This window comes from Cynocephalus volans, chromosome 14 (assembly GCF_027409185.1).
Source record: "Cynocephalus volans isolate mCynVol1 chromosome 14, mCynVol1.pri, whole genome shotgun sequence".
Classification (NCBI taxonomy): Eukaryota; Metazoa; Chordata; class Mammalia; order Dermoptera; family Cynocephalidae; genus Cynocephalus; species Cynocephalus volans.
Window position 1 is genome coordinate 62,869,995 of NC_084473.1, and position 19,719 is coordinate 62,889,713.

The 19,719-nt window shown below is 39.3% G+C and overlaps 1 pseudogene; it reads right to left on the reverse strand.

Moving 5' to 3' along the window:
• Positions 1-2,516: 2,516 nt before the first annotated feature.
• On the reverse strand, positions 2,517-3,035 carry LOC134363308 (nucleoside diphosphate kinase B-like; annotated as a pseudogene).
• Positions 3,036-19,719: the final 16,684 nt, after the last annotated feature.

Sequence of the window (19,719 nt, forward strand, 5' to 3'; positions counted from 1 at the left end):
TTCAGATTAATCTCTCCAGAACACTGCTCTGATTATGACTCTCTGCTGATCCAGGTACTGGGATGAAGTCAAAATTCCTTGGCATAGCTCTCAAGGCTTTTCACAATCTCCTCATCCAACATTTTAGACTCACTTAAAAGATGTGAGATAATGGATATGTTAATTTGGCCGTTGTAACCACTGTAAGTATATACAACCACCATAGGTAAGTATCAAAACATCATGTTGTATAGCTTAAATATACACAAGGAAACAAAACAAAAACAAAACAGACTTACCTAAAAGAATCTTTGTCTCTATAACCTCTACACACCTGGCTCTACTCATGACTTATGACTTGCTAAGGGTCTCTTGAACTTTCTTGTCTCTGTGCCATTGGTTATTTAGCCTCTGTCCTAAATGCATTTCTCATTTTCACTTGATGCTTACAGACCTTACTTAACTGTTATCTACTTCTGTGAAGAACCCCCTGAATTTATTGTAGACTTGGTACAGTTCATTGAAAAACTGTGTGAAACCTATTAAGCACCTTGCTATTCTGCAAGGTGCTATTGTAGTTATTATTTTCAGCACATGCAGTATTTTAAATTGCAGCACATTTTTAAAAGTCACTGAATTTTTGAAAGGTAAAAGAAAATGTGATTTCACTTTTCTTTAGGAAAAAAAGATAAAGGTGGAAGTATATAAAACATAACAATAAAAGGGTTACAACAGTTCTTTCCTGTCAGAAAATCAATAAAATATATATACATATGTGTGTGTATACACACACACACACACACACACACACACACACACACACACACACACACACACACCAAAAGAAGGCACTATATTTAGAAGTAGGGGCAACTTAAAGAAATCTGAAGCACAGATTCCAGACCTGGAAAAGAGAATTTACTTAAAGGAAATATTGACAGAAAGAAGGATAAATGCAGAGGAATTAACACATTAACTGGAAGTTAAATAATAGAGACACAAACATGATTATATATAAAAAAAATAGCTAGAGCAACATGAAGAGAAAAAAAATGTAATAATTGGATATAAAATAAATACAAATTAAAGCTTTGCAATAGAGGTTTGTCAGGAGATAACCCAAGAATACCCCAGAAGAAGGGGAAAGAGAAATTGAACGGGTTTTCAAGTGCAAGGTTGAACAAGTGAAAATAAGTTAAAAAAAAAATCACATATAGCCAAGTTTTACCTAAGATTTATTCAGAAATACAGAATTCAGGAAATAAAAGAGAGAAGAGAGTGATTTCTTAAAATGAATTCGCAATTTCTTGTGAAATTGGACTTAGGAGGTCTCAGATGCACAGGGTAAAGGAAGATGATAAAGATGATGGTGATGATGATGAAAATAATTGCTAAAATTTATTGAGCACTTACTATGCGCACGGCACTGATTTAACTAACTTGCCCTTAACTTGTATGAACTCATTTTATTCGTAAATCTTCCAATGAAGCTTGTACTACATTATTCCCGTTTCACAGGTGGGGACCCTGAAGGCAAGAAGTTTAAGTCATATTGCCCAGCTGATACTTGCATGTGTTGGGTCCAGAATTCAAATCAAGGAGTCTGATTCCAGAGCCCATGCTATTGACCCCTAAGTAGCACCTTCTAATCAGGTTGCTAAAAGAGGACAGATTCCTAGAATCAGCAGGTTTACTGACAGAGGAAGTAAGCCTTTTCTAGAGAATGTAACTTTGAAATAAAATAAGGGTCGTGGAGCAAGGGAAATTGACAAAGGTGATGACACAAGTCCTATTAACTAGTTTGTTACAGAAAGAAGAAGGGAGGACTCCTTAGTCCTAATAGCTCCACCTGAACAATGCTACCTTCAGTCCAAATTATTGCTGAATGGAGGGGCGGGACACAGGGACGGAGCGGCTAGGTGATCAAAGACCCTTCAGAGAAGGATGTGAAATGCCAGCCATGGCTCTTCCCTGTCTCCAGAAGTTCACTGCACTGAGTGTAATAATTGCTTCCCATTATTGCCTGAGTGTCCTTTCCAGATAAATCCACCTGATTGGGATGGATTTGGTGTGGGAATATCTGTTCCACCCTATTAGCCAGCACCTTTCCTGAGATTTCCTTGTCCACATTTATTAAGGAGATTGGGTGATAACTCAGGCCGGGTTCTGGTTCTCCTCTGGTTTAAGAATTACAGTAATTAGTGCTGATCTTAGGCCCAAAGTCAGCATTTTGCTTGCCACTCATCCCTGTCCCTTCTTGGCAGGGGAGACAGAAGCACCTGGCTTTGGGGTCTGAAACCAGGTTGTCAAAGATCAGGGCTCTTGATGCATTTCAGAGAGTGGGAGATTTTAGGGGCAGGTTTTCTTCTTTCACTTTGATCTTGCCCTCTGAAAGTGACTGTATTTCTGGCTATACCCACAGTTTCAGTCATTTTCTTCTGCTTTTTTTTTTCTCCCCACCTCAGTTTCCAAGAGCTTTATTGGTAAATATGCTTTAGAAAAGAATGATAGATCCATTGTTTCCAAGTCAATGGAATGAAGAGCTGTGTCCAGGGACACATCGAGTGGTGCTGAAGGGGACTGCTGCTTTGTCCACCTCATTCATAGACCCAGTCATAAGCACAAGACTTGTAGTCAACCAATTTTTCAGGCTTAAACCATAGGCTGGTTTCTTTTTCAGCACTTTTTACTGAATCACTGCCGTGAATGATATTCCTGCCAACTTGAATGCAGAAGTACCCCCGAATAGTGCCTGTCTTAGAGCCTGCTAGATTGGTCTCCCCAAGCATCACTCAGCCTGTCTTTACCATAGTCAGCCCCTCCCAGAACATGACCACAACTGGCTCTGAGTTCATGTGTGTCATCAGCCCCAGGAAGAAAGGACGGTCTTTAAGGTCAACGTAGTACTGCTTCAGATGCTCCCCGGAGGCCCCAAGGAATTTCATGGCCACAAGGCAGAATCCCTTCTGCTCGAAGCACTTGATGATCTCGCCCACTAGGTCGGGCTACACGCCATCCAGCTTGATGGCAATGAAGGTGCGCTTGAGGTTGGCCATGGTCTGGGAAGCTATTGGGGCTGGAGGTGGCTGTGAGACCCTGTGCCGTGGAAGCTGAGACCTGCAGCCAGCTTCAGTCATTTTCACTGCAGTCCTTTAAAAATGAACTGATAGAGCCTCAGGAAGGGGCATTATGACTTTTCTTGGCATAGCTTGCTGGTCTAGGAGATCCTTTCTCTTTCCATAAGTTAATTTCAAAGAAAAGAACATGGAATTGGAGTCTCCCAGTGTCCCATTCTCTGGTTTACTGTAAGAAGCAGGATAATATGGAAAGACCCTCCTCTCTTCTAGGGAATTGAATCCTCACAGTGTCTGACACTCTGCTAGTTGTGGAAATGGTGCTGGGTCTCCCCAAGTCCTGAATTTACCACCAATGCATGATCCAACCCCTAGATGAGAAGTGTTTTTGTTCCAGGGGTCACTATGTCCTTTGACACTGACAGTATCGTTAATAAACTCTCAGCAGGGGCCAGGCACTCTTCTAAGCACTTTTTCTGTGAAAACAATTTAGTATTCACACAAACCCTGTAAATAGGTATTATTGGTCACTCTCTTTGGCAGGGACAGAACCCAAGACTTAAAGAGAGACTGAATATTGCCATGCAGCCAGCAAACTGGGACTCAAGCACAGTCCATTGGACCTCGGTACTAGTGCTTAACTCTCTCTCTTTTTCCACCTTTTAGTCCTGAATGGCCGTGGGACAACTTAGGTGTCAGCAATACACCACCAGCGCAGAAGACTAAGAAAGCAGAAAAGAGCAACGCGATCGGTTTATGGTTGTGGCAGCCTAGGAAGGACTTCTGAAACTTAGATGACAATTCAGCACATTGTGCACATGGTAATGCTCAAAGAGAAGAGGTAAATCATGACATTTCAGGGGCAGCAGCATCAAAGCACCCAGCTCTGAGAAGTAGCAGTTACAGACCGGGCTGCTTCCACCCATTTGACTTACTCTTCACAAACTCCCCCCCACACTCCCCTCCCAGCCCATTTACTGATGGAGAAACCGGACTGTAGTAGTTATTTGCCAGAGGTTGAAAAGTTAGGACATGTCAGGGCAGTTATGTCAGCCCGTCTCCAGAGGGAAGAGCTCGAAGGAAGAAAGTGGAGTTTGACCAGCACATACATCCTGAAATCATGTTAGGAAATGTTCTTGTATAAATGGAGACAGTGCTAGGAGCCAGCACGGGATCTGTTTCTGTCCTTCTCTGTGTTTGCTTCTCTCTCTCTCTCTGCTTTTCTCTCTCTCGCCCTGGGCCCCTCTGTCTTCCCTAGACACACACACACACACACACACACACACACACACACACACACACACACACACACACACACACACACACACACTTCCCCAGTGCAGTTCAAAAGGAAAAAACCTAAACAATGAGACTTCTTTCAGGAGGAAAACCGAGTAGTATCACTGTATTTCTTTTCGACTTGTATGAATCCTGAGAGCCTATCTAGAAAACTTCAGCAAAGGAAGTTGGTACTTTATCTAGAAAGACCTTTTGGTGATTTAATTGTAACTTTGATAGTGGGTTTCTACTTCTTGATTCCTTAAAAATGTTAGAATTATCAGTGGTATGTACATAATCCTACATAATGTAAAAGTCACATTTAATTAAATTAATGTAACTGGAATAGTTCAGTTGGCTTTACTTGTTCATTTTCTCTAACTAAATATCAGCTTACACTAAAAATTTTATTAATCACAGTAATGAGAATTTTTATATTAAATATATATATTACATTTAGTTTAAACGTTAAGAGTCTACATTATTTTAATAAATTGCGCTAAGGGAGTACATATGGAATAAGTCTCTCATGCAGATTTTATTGGTTGCTGCATAGTTAATAGACACTAATGTGATCAGAGCCTGGATGTGATCATAAGATCAGTAGTTAAAATGATTGAAATATAAATTAGGATCTGGAATAATTGTTTGTTAGAAGTTCAGATAATAACTGTTTGGTAATGCTCTGAGGGTCGAAGAAATAAAACATTCAAGTGTGCAGCAGTAGCAGACGAAAGAAACATTCTGAGGCAGACAAAGGCAGTGGATGCTTTTCTACTAATTGCTCCTCTCTTTCTCTCTCTCTCTCTATGGAGGCCTGACATGCACCTCCACCCTCCCTTACCTTGTTGCATCTGTGTTCATCAGTGAGTCTCCTAGCCAGCAACCAGACCTGCATGCCACCACCTTGACATTGGCACACCTGATTCTTTGAGAATTGGTAGAAAAGACACCCTGCAGGCTGGAATGCTCTCTCTTCTATGCCAACGGTTGGCACACTTTTTCTATAAGGGGTTCTAATTGATGCTAAGTATTTTAAGTCTTCTGTACTGTACAATCTTTATCAAAACTACTCAGCTCTGCCCATATGGGCACAGAAAGCGGCCATTAGACAATAGTAAGCAAATTAACATGGCTCTGTACCAACAAAACTCTACAGAAACAGACATTAAGCTGAATTTGACCCACCTGCCATAATTTCCCACCTCCTGTTCTATATTGTCAAGTGTTCCCCTAACCCAAAGACACATTTAGCTTTTTCTCTTAAAAGGAAATTCTCAGTTGAAATGCCTTTCTCGACAATGGGGCTATAATAAATTTCTTATACCTGCTTGTGTGCTGTGCAGTCCTGACAAGGTAAAATTGGTGATTGCTAATAAAATAGAAGCAATCTACACTTCATGCCCCACAGGCCTGGAGGTTAATTAAAAAAGAGTGTGATTGTATGTAAGAGACTTAATCAACTTTTCTGTCTTATGTAGCTTATGAAGACTTCCTCTAGCTACGATTCGTTGGTGACCAGATCCACTCCTGCAGACAGACTTCTTGGGAAATTTTAGTCATGAATTTTCCTATCGAAACTTTTGCCTTTTTCTCCTAAATTATTGGTAGAGTTACTGGAAAACCATTTTCTTTTGTCTGGAACCCTTGCCTTTTTCTTATTCTCTCTGTTCCTGTTAATTCTCCTGCCTCCTTCACTTTTTGGACTCTATTTTTTCTTTGGTTATTTATCTTGGTGCTTTGACTGGGAAAGTTCAGGCTTGTTTTCCATGGAGGGTTTTTGGTGCCTATGAACAATGTGCCCTCTCAATCTCTTTCATAAATTCCGTAAGGAAGTTGGGAATTTTTGACAGCAATTCTTGAATAAAGGGCCTCCGATTTCCTTTTCTTCCACTCCTCCGGAAACCATATAATTTTAACATTGTTTCCTCTTAATCTCTTCCCCAGGTCAACAATTTCAACTTTTGACTTCAATTATTCATTTTCAATACTTGTGTGTGTTAAATTCATTAATTTCTTTTAAATTCCCTTAATTTACTCACTATGGGCAAAGCAAGGTGAAACACAATGTTGATGGAGACAAAGATTTAAAATAGCCTCTGCCCTCAAGGCACTAATCATTAACCTAAAATACAGGGTTGCACGTGATAAGCACCAAATGAGCAACATAAAGGAAGTTTAGTAAATGGGTAAGGGACATATGGCCATTGTTGTCCTGGGCTAGGTGGTAGTGGAGATGGGTTGATTTTGCTATGCAGTATCCGCACTACTATAGTGTAACAACAATACCCCAACTTGTTTTGGGGTTACCGTATCTCTTCACTCTCAGCTCTTCTACTAAGTATGGTACCGATTTTATTCTTAAGGCGATGACATGCTTCGAACCAGGCTAATGCTCCCAGTCTACTCACCTGACCCGAGTAGGGTTTACCAATAAGCACAAAACACCAACTTGGGCCTTGAATATTCTTTTCATGTTATCCAAGAGGCAGTTTCTCTATTCTGTTAGGCTGGGTTTTTGTGACAAAGGGAGCTGAAGCTACTGTGGGCTGCTGTACAGATCCTCAAATGTAGTGAACACAAGGAAGCCCAGCAGAGAACTGGGCCCTGCTGACATCACTTGAGGTCCACATCACTCTGGAAGTGAAGCTGAACTAGGCTCAGCTACCTGAACCGTGGTTTTTTTTAGCTCGAGCCAGTTTTCTGACACTTGTAACAGAGGCACTGATAGAGCATAATGTAGTGGTGATAGGACTTGAAAGATGACAGTATCTTCACAAGCAAAAATGAAATCAGAGTTTTTGAAGCCAACATTTTTATTAACATACAGACTTCTGCATCTGACCATGCTGAGTACAGTTTTCAGGCTGGGGTCAAATACTGCCTCAAAAGATGCTGGCATTGGAAAAACTCACTGTACTGGTCACATTGCCACGAGGTTTAAATCGTCCCAAGAATCCAAAATAATCAAAACCGGAAAGGACATTTTTGAACAATTTAACACAGTTCCTTATTTACCCACTCACTTTCCCTAGTGACAACTCCCTGGCAAGCTGTGTTACACTTCAAGGTCTCCATAGATGGCTTATTCTTTCACCTGGTATTTCTGGGCTTCTAAGTCTATGAGATTCCTTAGCAGAAAATAGCTATGTTCACTCCTCTGTGAATGCATGGGAGGAGGGAAGAAAATTAGCATTTTTGGAAATCCACCATATGTCTCAATTTATTAAGTATCTCATTTAATTTTTGCCAAAACTCTAAAAGGAAATTACTACTGTCCTCTTTAAAGATGAAGAAAGGGAGGCTTGAAGGGCTTATTTAACTCACTGGGATTGCATAGTTAATACATGGAAGGATCAGGATTTGAACCCAGGCAGCTTTGAGTCCAAAGCCCCTGCTGATTCCTTTACATCACCCTGATGTCATTTTCTAAATTATACCAAAGTAGAGAAGCTGGGGAGATACCAAGGAAGAATTTTTCTGGTATGGCACCTAATGATGCCCCTAATGGGATTACGTCATTATTGTGGTTGTGTCCATGCTTTTTTTTGCAGCTCCCAGGTGCATCATCGTCCTTGGGGAAGTTGCTTTGTATCCCTCATGATTGGTGGTGGTGGCTTAAAGCTCCCAGCAAGGCACAAGGCTGAGAGTGTAGTGGATGTAGTTTGGTTGCAGTGAGTTTCTGCAGCTTCTGCTAGTAGCAGCAGTTGTTAAGGAGGGATGTGGGAGATCTCCAGCATTTGTCACCTCTTTTAGCACTTCTGGGGCCCCTCACAGCTGGACAGCCCAGATTCTATCAACATTCTTCAGAGTACCATTCACAGCTGGGTTCCTGCTTAGCTCTGACACTGTAGAGCCTTTTCAAATAATGGCACTTTCAAAAAACAAGTTCTACCCTCCCCATTGACTCTAGCCTTATAATGACACACGGTCTCTTAACTAGCAAACAGAGAAGGACCCTGTGCGCACATTCAGCAAAGCCCATATGGAGGTACCTAGGCAAGTTGGCAATTACTCCATCTTTGTTAATTAATCATATTAACCAAACTCCAGGATCAGCCCTGAATGTCCAGTCATCTGCAGAGAACACACAGAAACTAATCTTTGGTGGTTAAGTGCCCCTACTTGGAGTAGGAAGGATCTGAATTTGAATCCAGGTTTTGCCACATTATAACTGTGTTATTATTAGATCTCTTTGAAACTTATTAACTTCAAGCACAAAACAAGGTTAAGTCCTACTTCATGGGGTTTTGTGAAGATTAAATGGAAAAAAAATGTATATATATGAAAGAACTCAGCACATAGTACTTGCTTGGTGAATAGTAACAATTATTGTAGGGTATTCTTGGTTCTACTACAATTATCTTTCTGTCTTCAGTTGAGACCTATTTCTTCAGTGAATGAAATTACAAAGGATCTTATGACTTCTCTGATGGGTCTCATTACTGTGCACCTCAACTTTCCAGATGTGAGGGAAAAAGAATTTCTGACACTCTAGGATGTATCCTGAAGAAAACTCTGAATTTAGTTGTTGAAACCAAACAACTTTGCCTCAAGAGACTCAACCCTCTAGTGTTATATAGCAGCATACTCCTGGTAAGGGTGAAACACACCACTCTGCACAGTAGCACCTTGCAAAGGTGTGTGAGTTTTAGGACCCATGAGCAAATGTTTTTGCTCTTGCTTTGCAAGTCCACAAGTTCTCAAAGGGATATGATGACCTTTTACATAAGCCACATTTGCTCTACCAGCAGAGTTGCTTTTAGGGTGATGCATCTTTTAAAATGTGGGTTTTTAAAATCTTGAGTTTTCTAAAGAACTTTCTGCTGTGTGGGATTTCTTAAAGCAGAAGTAAGGCAGTCATGTCATCCATATTGCTGAGTAAGAAGGAACCTTAATTCAGTGCTCTCTGTTTTGATAGGAATGGGCAAATCTGGAAGGGAAGGAGTTAACAGGATTCCCTGGTGTCATGGAGATTCTATCATACTAAGTCTCTCTTGAATCTGATTTTAAACTTGCTTTGGGCAGATAGAGAACTATCACCTGAAGATCTCTATTAGAATCAAAGCCCTCCCTAGAAGGCAGACAGCATCTCTGCTCGCATTCTTTATCTCAGCATCATGTTATTTTCAGCTGTCAAATGTCAGGCTCAACAGCATGCTGTGGTACTGAAGACCTTCCTGAGTGGTTTCCAGTTGAGTAACAGTTAGACTGTGGGGTTGCTCATATTTACAGGGCAGTAGAATTGAGACAGAGAAATAGCACATTGATTGATTCTCTGCTAAAAATGTGCTGAATAGGTTGAATGAGAGGGAGGGTCACTTAATAGGTCCACCTCTGTCGTAGCTATTGGAAGGATGGAAGGGAATATAAAGCTCAGTTTCTGTGCTTAAGGAACTCGTGTTTGTCTTGGCAAGGCAAAACTAAGGCACATGAAGCAACAGGCTGGATGAGAGAGTATGTGATTAAGTGACAACCGAATAGTACAGACAGAAAGTGCTCCGGGGGCCGGCCTCAGGAGAGATGGCAGAGACAGGCAAGTGTTGACAGGTTTGCAGTGATCTGATGCTTTGTGAGATGCTTGCCCAGGGTTAGAGATGCAATTGTGACCGTGAACATGGCAATTCCAAAAGCCACATCTCAATGATTGTTTCATTTTCTCAAGTCTCAGGTCCCTGTTGATTGAGGAAATCACATTGGAAACTTTTTAGGTCATAGCCTAGAATTTTGTGCTTTCTAAGAAGACATTCAGCTGAGTTTCCACAGTTCTCAAGCTCTAATAGACTTGTAAATTTCTGGATGTATGAGATCAGGGTCTGCCTAACTCCACTTACTGACCACATGGCCTTAGGCTTGTAAACCTGCTAAGTTTCACTTTCTTTGAAGAACAAGAGCAATAGTACTATCCTCACAGGGTTGTTATGAGGATCACAGGAAGGTAATATATACAAAGTGCTTGGCTCATGGAGGGGGTTTGAGTATTTGAATACAAGACAGGTTTATCATGGTCACCGGTGGACTGGGAAGAAACACCTTTGATGTGAATACAGAATCAGAGAATGTGGTATCTGCAAGGGTCACTTGGGTCAACTCATCATTTTATAGATGAGAAAACAGAGGCTGAGGTAAACCAAGTCACTTTCCCAACAACACGCAGCCAGCCAGCAACAACGCTGGGCAAGTAGCCGTGTCTCTCAACTGGCTTTCCACAGCATTTCTCTACCACATGGTCTCCTACGCTGAGTTGCTATAAGTCACTGAGCTCAGAAATTCCTTCTTTCCTTCTGCCTCTTTTCTTTCACTGCCTTCCTCCAATTTATTGATAGCGACTCTGTGTTAGGCATTGTGTGGGACTCTAAAGTAAACATGCATTCTTGCTGTCAAGGAATTGGCACCACAGACCATCTAGCTGCCATTATGGTTCTCAGATTCACATGGGATTGAGGATCATTCAGGCACAAAGAGAAGGGTAAGCCTGTGGAGTGGTTCAAGTGGGATCTACAAGTAGGAAGATCGAGTTCATGTCCTTGGCTCAACCTTGACCAAATTACTAAAACTTCCTATTTGTGCATAAAATGGGAATGATAACATTATCTACTTTCTAGTGTGGTACAGATAAGTGGGAACATAGCGTAGTGCTTGGCATGTAACAAGCATTCAGCCAATGTTAGCTGTATTTATACAGGAAATTAATTGGTGGCATTGTGTATAGGAGAGAGCAGAATAGTAAAAATAGAATCATAAAATCATGAGAAAGGATGTCTGATATAAAGTAATGATTCTGTTCCAAACCTTGGAGGAAAGTTCTTGCACAACTGTGACTTCTTTTCTTTTCAGATGTGGATCCTAAGACATTGCACTTCTCAGAAGACTCAAATTACTAAAGCTTTTCCTAAAGAACTTGTCCCCCCAATCCCCTCGACATGGCAACCTACAGGGTGATAACTCAATGAATATGAGACCACCTAAATTTTCTTAGGAAGTCAAAAGTGGTGAACCTGGACTCCTTTTTATAAAAAAAACCCCAAAAACTAAAAACTAAAAAGAACACTCACTTTTTAAATTTTTTGCCACATTGTTGTCTCAGACCAGTTTCTGATTAGCGACTTCATCTGGGTATGTGAGCTCCCCTTGTTCCTTAGAGCTTGACTTTGGATCCGTTTTTCATCAGCTCTGTTATTGCACATTCTTTTCAGACTTGCTCTCAAGGTAATAATAATACCTACCATTTCCTTTACAGTGATTTATGACTTTATTAAGGCTCTTAGATTTCTGTTCAGATTTCTAATCTGTTGACTTGGGTCACTTTGTATGATTTAATTATTGTCAGAGATTTTAGTAAATGTAGGAACACCTGAATTTAATTAATGCACTGTTTGCATATTTCACATCATAAATAATGATGCTCAATAAATTACATATTAATACTAATCTCGAAGTACCCCTCATAAGAACTGCATTCATTTAAATCCCGGCATTGATCAAATCTTCATTGATGGCACTTAACATCTAAATTTTTCCCTAGGACCTTTCTGACCACTATGATGCTTCTTTTCTTTTACCCACTTATATAACTTTTAAAAAAAATTATGAAAGTTGACCAGTAAACATTTTAAAAGTTGACCAGTAACAATGGAAAGCAGCACAATATTTCCTTCTCTGACCATACAAATGTTAAGAATCCAGGAAGTCAGAAGCCAATTTCTATTTTTCTAGTTTCTTAATTGCAAATGTACATAAACATTGCTGTGTGTTATGGTGAACTCGATAGGTACTGTCCAGAGTACAGTTTCTTCATACTGTACAAATCAAAATCACCAGTTTAAAAATATTTCAATTTTACTTTCATCAAAGAGTTAAAAAGCCAAAGCCTTTTAGCATCTCATTTCACTTACACACATAGCCCATTATAACCTGCATAAACAAGGATGACAAGTTGAGATTAATGAGAGTCCCCAAGTGACAGAACAATTTAATTGTCAGAAATCATAGGAGCTGAACTTTACGAGTGTATTTATATAAGACAGCCATAGTCTAGAAACTTCCCTAATTGATTATGACCAATAAGTAATAACTTGGAAAGCAGTTTTCTGGTATACAAATAACAAATGACTCATAATAGTTAATTGAGGTATTAAGATGCATAAGGGAAGAATATTAGATTGACTAGATAAATGATTCATAATACAAGCAAATAATTGGCGAGTTCATACTCCTAAGTGGAATACAGCTCACATGCAACACTGAAAATAAATAAAATAAAAAGAATTGTGTTTGCTAAATGAACTCCCAGCTAATTGGGTGTTATAGCTATGTTGCCTAGAGACTCTGCTGGATTCTTGCCTTCAGGCAAAGCAGCCTTCTTATAGATGCCTGTAAGCAAGAATTTTTATCCTGGATCTTGTAGTCCTTGCCATATGAAGGTGTGAGGTCAGAGGGTGGGAGTGGTGGCTAGAGCAGCCAGATATCTGCAGGAAGTGGACTGCATTATGGCTGAGAAGATGATATGGTGCCCAATCCTGCATTTCAAGGCTATGTCTCTGATTGGCCATGGGCCCAGCTTTGGGAGTCCAGAGCATCAGTATAATGTCCCTTTCATCACCCTCCATGCTCTAGGTTGAACTTAAAGCAGGTGGCAGCAGCTGCATTATGTGTATAACTTTGGGGATCCACTGTACCTAAATATCTCTGTACCTCAATCTGTGCTACATTGTTTTACATCTTAAATTCCATCTGCTTAATGCCTTGGCTCTGGAGAGTACCTCAGATGGACGCATCAACAATTTTCAGGAATGGGAGCAAGTCATTGTTGGTAAGAGAGCTGCTGGGAGGGGACACACAAGAGCACAGGGAGCCTATGAGGAGAGCAAGACAGCCAAAGAGGAGACTTTCTTAATTCATAATTTTGCCTGTGGCCATCTTAGTCATACTGGGACATCCTCATGACAAACTCGCTATGCCTCCAACCCTTATTTCAAGTTTTACTAAAAGAAGGAGAAAAAGAAAGAGGAGGCAAATGAGAAGAAGGAGAAGAAGGAAGAAAGAAAAAAGAGGAGAAAGAGGTGAAGGAAGGAAGAGAGAAGAAAGAAAAAGGAGAGGAAGGAAAGAAGGTTGAGGAAGTAAGTAATTTACTAACTAAATTAATAAACAAGAGAATGGTTTCTAGATCTACTGCTCTGTGATTGTGGGCAAATCATTTAACCTTTTCATGCCTCTATTTTTAATCTGTAAAATGGGGTGATAATAAGTCCTCCTTTGTAGGGATGTTGGCTATTAAGTGGGTTCATACAAAATAAGAGTCTTAGAGGAATTCCTGGCACAAAGCAGTCAGTGAACAGCAGCTATTATCATTCCTGAGTGTTTTTCTCTACTTGCCAGGCACTGGTACTTAACCTTCAGCAGGTTAAGTAATTTGATCAAAGTCATGGCAAAGTGAAGTAGTGAACCTGAGCTTTCCAACACCAGGTTATATAGTCTTTGTGGTCTCTGTCTAATATAATTAAGACTAGATTCTCAAAAACTCAGTCTAAGAGCAGAGATTTTTTTTTTAGCCATTGTCTATTTTATCTTTACTTGCCACATGTAGATTTTAGTGGGTGTTGTATAATACTTACACATTTGGAGGAATTTCATCCAAAATTCTGTACACTCAATGCAACTTGATTGGCTTTAAGTTCTGGCTGCACAAAGTTTCCAAATTCTCCACGCTATTTTGAACTTCTTTCTGAATGTCTTTTTAAGTCCTATTCTGTTTATGATACATGGATGAAACTTAACCTCTCCATTAGCAAACTTGGTATCCCTCCTTGGTTTTATTGTAGTTTAATTTTAAAGTAGTAACACATTTTTCATAGATTCAGGTGAGAGACAAGCAGTGTTTGTTAAATGGCTACAACATGTATGCCTGACATTATTCTAGGTGTATGATATGTCATCTCACTTAATCCCCGCCAAAACTTTGAGAAATAGAAGATATTCTATTTTTTGTTTTCCAGATGAGAAGCCTGAAGTTGGTCAAGTTGAAGCAACCAAACTGTGTGCTTTATGCCTTTTGGTATCCTTCATTCCCAAGTGTGCCGAACACATTTTCTGGCACAGAAGTGGACACTTAATAAATGCCAGTAGAATTCAATTCTACAAATGCTTGAGTTAGGCTTTAGGATTAATGGATGAATGCATTTAAATAGAGCAATACTTTTCTGTTCTCCCAACTGAACCAAGTGACACTCAGTGCCTGATGAAGGTTAGCAAGAGACTGTACTTACATACATATGTATTTTAACTGCCCAAGGAAACCTTTATGGATTTTAGTACAGTTTCTGAATTTAGAAACGTGGTCAGATCACTACTCTCCTCTGGGAAAATCCCTGCAATGGTTTCTCATGCTTCTTGGTGCAAAAAGTCACAGTGCTTACAGATCTGCTGTTCCGTGAACATCAGGCCTGCTCTTCCCCAGATGTCTTTATAGCTCACTCCCTCACCTCTAGAAGCCTTTGCTCTAATGCCAGTCACCTTCTCAATGAAGTCTACTCTGACCACTTTATTTAAGAGGACAACCTACTCCAGCCCCCAAGTCTAGCTCCCAGACTCTTGATGCCTTTAGCCTACACAACTTTCCCTTTCTACCCCAGCACTTAAAATATTTTAACTTATAGAAGAACTCTCTTATTAATTATCTCTATTGTTTATTGAGTCCCTCCTGCCTTGAGAACATAAGCTCCAGGAATACCTGGGTCCACCCCTCTTATTCACTGATTTATCCCAAGTGCCTAGAAGAGTGTCCGTTCAATACAGGCTGAATGAATGAATAAATAGCAATAAATATTTGTTGAATGACTAGAGGGTACCCTATTTTTTCCTTGGGTAATTCAATATTTGTAATGAAGTTTAAGAAACACTTTTGATTAAACTATTCTTATTATCTTAGAGTCAGCAACAATTAGCCCTGGATCTTTTTTAAAACTGTTCTCATTTTATTATATGTCCTGCCTTTCCAACTTTCATCTAAAAATGTAAAACTAAATAGACTATTTGGTTACTTTGTGAGTATAGTAAAAGAAATATTAAAATCATGATTTCTAATTTTCAGTACAGATCCAAAGAGAATGGTCTTCCATCTTGGTCTGGCCAACCCATTTCACAGACAAGGCAGTCAAGGCACTAAAGCAGTGAGTGTGCTCAAGGCTGCTGTACTGGGGAGTGGTTGGAGTCCAGGAGACACCTGGATGCTGATGGCTGGCTTCTCAGACATCTTGGTGAGCTCTGTCACACTGCCCTGCCAACGTGGCTTGTATATTATGCCTGCTATTCTCCTAGTGACCGTAGACAAGTTTATTCTTTAAGTCATGTGAAGCTCTTTCCTCCCTCTTGTCTTCTCACATCATCTCTAAGACAAATGCTGGAGTTCAAGTGGACCACACTGTGGTGAAAGCTCACGCTGTGGCAGTCCAGCTCTGCTCTGGTACTTCTGCTTGATAAGCCCAGAGCAGTTCTTTCTGATTGCCTCTTCTAGGCATGCGTGAATAATAACCCAGTTAGCGATCCCCTAGTCTCCATCTATGACTTCATTGGGAAACTATGCATAAGATACTTTGGAAATAAATATACACAAGAAATTACAACTCTGTTCGAATGACCCTCTACCTTGGAATGTCTAGAACTGTGAGAATTATAAGGCCAAGAAATATGTCCAGGCCCGCTGGCTTGAAAAGTTTCTGTTCCTTATATGGAATCTGTACAGACAGGGAAGCTGAAGTTGTATAAACTAAATGGAGATTTTTTTTCCCTCCAGCCACTTACGTGCCTTATCCTTGACCTATTTCATTTATAGATTCCTTTAAGATACTATGCCTTGAAATGTCATTGTCTTCTGGATGTTCTTCCAACAGTGATTTTCAGAACAGTCAGTGCTTTACATGGATTTTGATTGTCACAGAAGGATCCAGAGATGGGCCCAGAAAGGCCTCGAGTGTGGAGATGCAATTATATCAGTAGAATGTTAGGCTTGTTAACAATGTGGGGGTCTGGTTAGAGAACCCCAGGTACAGTTTATTCATAACTGTTGGAAATTTAAAAATGTAGACATTCAGAAATGTTTAGTCTGGTTCTCAGTAAGGAAGAAGGGCAAGTCAGTTCAGACAAGGACCTGCATACGGCACAATAAATATTTCTTTTACTCTATTTCCTTGATGATGGAGAAAATGAGACAACAGGCTGTGAACCTAAAGCTAAAAAGAATTATATTTTTTAATAGGAGTAATTATTTTCTCTTACACAATGTATAGTGGGGACATTTTGCCATCGTGGCTTGCACAGAATATTTTAAAGTAAGCCATTCAGAACACTGACAGAGAAGGTTTGAAAGGGCTATGCTTTCACTAATCCTTGCCAGCAGTTTTAAAAGTCTTTCTAGGTTCAAATCCCAGCTATACCAATAACCAGGGTAAGTTTCTTATCCTCTCTAAGCTTCAATTTTCTCACCTAAAAAAAGGGATTAAAAATAGCACCTACCGTATAAGTTGTAAGAGTTTAAGAAGTTAAAGCATCATAAATATGAAGCCTGATGCGTACATAGTTTTCGGTAAACAGAAACCATTTACTCTCACTAGCCATATTTGTTGATTGAATGGAATTTTTAAAAAGCGGAAGGTAGATCATAAAAAGGTCTCATATGTATTGAAAAGTAGCCCTCTAAGTCTGTATTCACAGCCTTGTTACTTATGGTTTCTTCTTTTCTAGTCGTAGGTATATATTTTCAGTGCTAGTGGGGAGGTGTGACAGTTCCCTAAACAATCCAAAGGAGGTGCTGATTTTTGCCTTTGTTCCTGGAATTCTTCAGATGAAACTTTGTGCTTTCTAAATGTTTAAATTAGAATATGATCTTACACTGGTACTTCATTAGATTGCATTGGTACAGGGATGTTTGCAGATTGACCAGGAGATAGTTGCTAAAAAAAAAAAAAAAACTGTAAAAGATAAAATATTTCTTCTTCTTCCTAAAGGCTGGGTGTTGATATAACCTACAGCTTTCATTTAGGGCAGTTTCTTTCGCAGTGCTGTGTGACCAGCAGACTTCACTTAAGATACCCTGAAAGCAAGTGGAAGCTTCCTCACTCACTCACAAACAAAAAAAAGAAAGCTCGCCTTTGAGCAACACATTAGAATCTTGAAATGAGTAAATCTAGATAGAAGATATCTGAGTTGTAGCATATATATCAGTTTTGTGGCTTAAGACTAGTGTTTTTATTTTAAATGCATGGCAGGAGGTGGAGGCAGTATCATAAGATTTTCTATGCTCAGTGCCTCTACAGGTCTATTCTAGCTCTGGTCTATGGAGAACTGAATACTTTTATGGTCATTTAGATATTTTGTCACCCAAATAAATACCTATTTTAAATCTAGAGAAGGCTAAAGGAAGGAATCTCAAATTAGTTTGCACATTCAGTGATGGAAATAGAATGAGTACTAAATATTTCTATTTCATCTGAATACAACATTCATTATTAGAGGCTTTGATATAATTCAGGCTCTGCAGGATTTTGATTTTAGTAAACCTGATTTTCCAGTTTTTAAAAGCCGTAATCACTAAGCATTCAGTTTTTGCTCTTTAAAGAAGCTAATACTCTCATAAAACTTAATATTTTCCATTTTCAGCAAAGCCAGCTTTAAATATTTCCTAATGCTAATGCATGATTTGTCTAAGCATTTTAGCTAAATCTAATCATTCATTACTGTTGATGCTCATCTCTATTTTCAGATGGTTAATTTGCTGACTTTCTGCAAAGTTCAGTTTTTTGTTACATGTCTGATCAAGCTTAACAATAATTTCCTATATTATATTAGCTAAAGTAATGTTTGTTTATGAGCTTAGAGTCATATTTATTAACATCCATGATTAACTGAAAATTGCTCCATGTGGTATTTCAATCCACAAATGTGTTTTGATTAGAGAAGGGACAATTATTCCATTTGCATTTGATTCTAACACAAATGGTATAATTTTCAGCTCTCTTAGTCAAACAGATAGTAGTTGAGGAAAGAAAAGGTAAGGCCTTAGAAAGGGCGTGTATGAGGCTGCTGCTTTCTGATCATTCAGACCCTAATGTTATTTTCTTTCTTCGTAGCACAATTCTATAAAATAGTTTTTGGTATGGAAAATTACCTTAATTGTTCATATATTCCCTTAAGTATCACTGGGACATTATCTATTATGCTGCATGGCGTTGACCACTGGGTACTTTTAACCATATTTCATCCTCTTTAGGATTGGATGTCTGACTATTTACTTTTAATACTTGGCAAATATTATGCATGTAGAAATCCAGTAAATCAGAAAACATATATTTTGAAAAGACACTTATGTTTTCTTTAATTCTGACTACTGTCTCTGAAGCTTTCATGACCTGATCTAAATCTCCAAGTCCACTATTTTACCAGTAGAATAGAATTTAGCTTTTCACAGATTGCTTGGACACATAGCAAGGGATTCTGTTTGAGCATCTGATGCCACTGGAATCTGGAATCTGATTTTCTGAAGCTCTGTCTGAATGATTAGTGGCTCAGGGTGTTCCTATCAGACTGAGGGTGGAGGTTATTCTTTTATTTCCAATTCAGAATGAAACTTAAGTAAGATGACCTGGCTTTTGTTGGTTTTGTCCCTGGGTTGAGAGCTAAATAGATGCTTAAGTTTTGGTCCTATTATCTTTTAAGGCTGGACTTAAATGACAGAAAGTCACCAGTAGCTAGTGCAATTCCCAACACTTTCTATATTGTTGGTTGAATGAATGAATGAATGAACAAATGAACCACTCAGAACACCCACGTGACCAGAGACCCGATACTCCCATTTCAAGCTTCTAGGCTGCAGATATTTCTTTACCCTGTTTGCTCAATTAGCTGTATCCCAAAGTTTCATTCTAATTCTTTAAAAAAAACTTCATATGAATTAGGAATGCCTCTTAACTTTTCCTTTTGATCAGCTTTAATCTGCATAGAACCCCCTTTTTGTGCCAGAATGCCAGCATTAATAAATCAGCCAGCTCAAATTGAATAAATCTATTTAAATACTTATAAAATATTAAGGATGCATTTGGGAAAAGCCTCTAAGGTTATTGTGGCACCCATGTACCTCACAGTAACTAATTTATTAAGCAGTTTGCAAACCTGGGAAGAAAGGAAAAAGAAAAATGGTTTCATAAACCAAGAGCAGAAGCCAATTTTTCAGCTCCGATGATGAAAGGAAGCATGCATTTCTAATCAAAAAGACAGATAAGCCTTCTCTCTCCCACCATTCCCTCACCGGCAAAGTGCCTTTTCATCATCAACAACACTCCATTCCTAATGGCTGCCTGGGCCTTTCTGCACCTTCTCCATACGCTGGTAATGTACA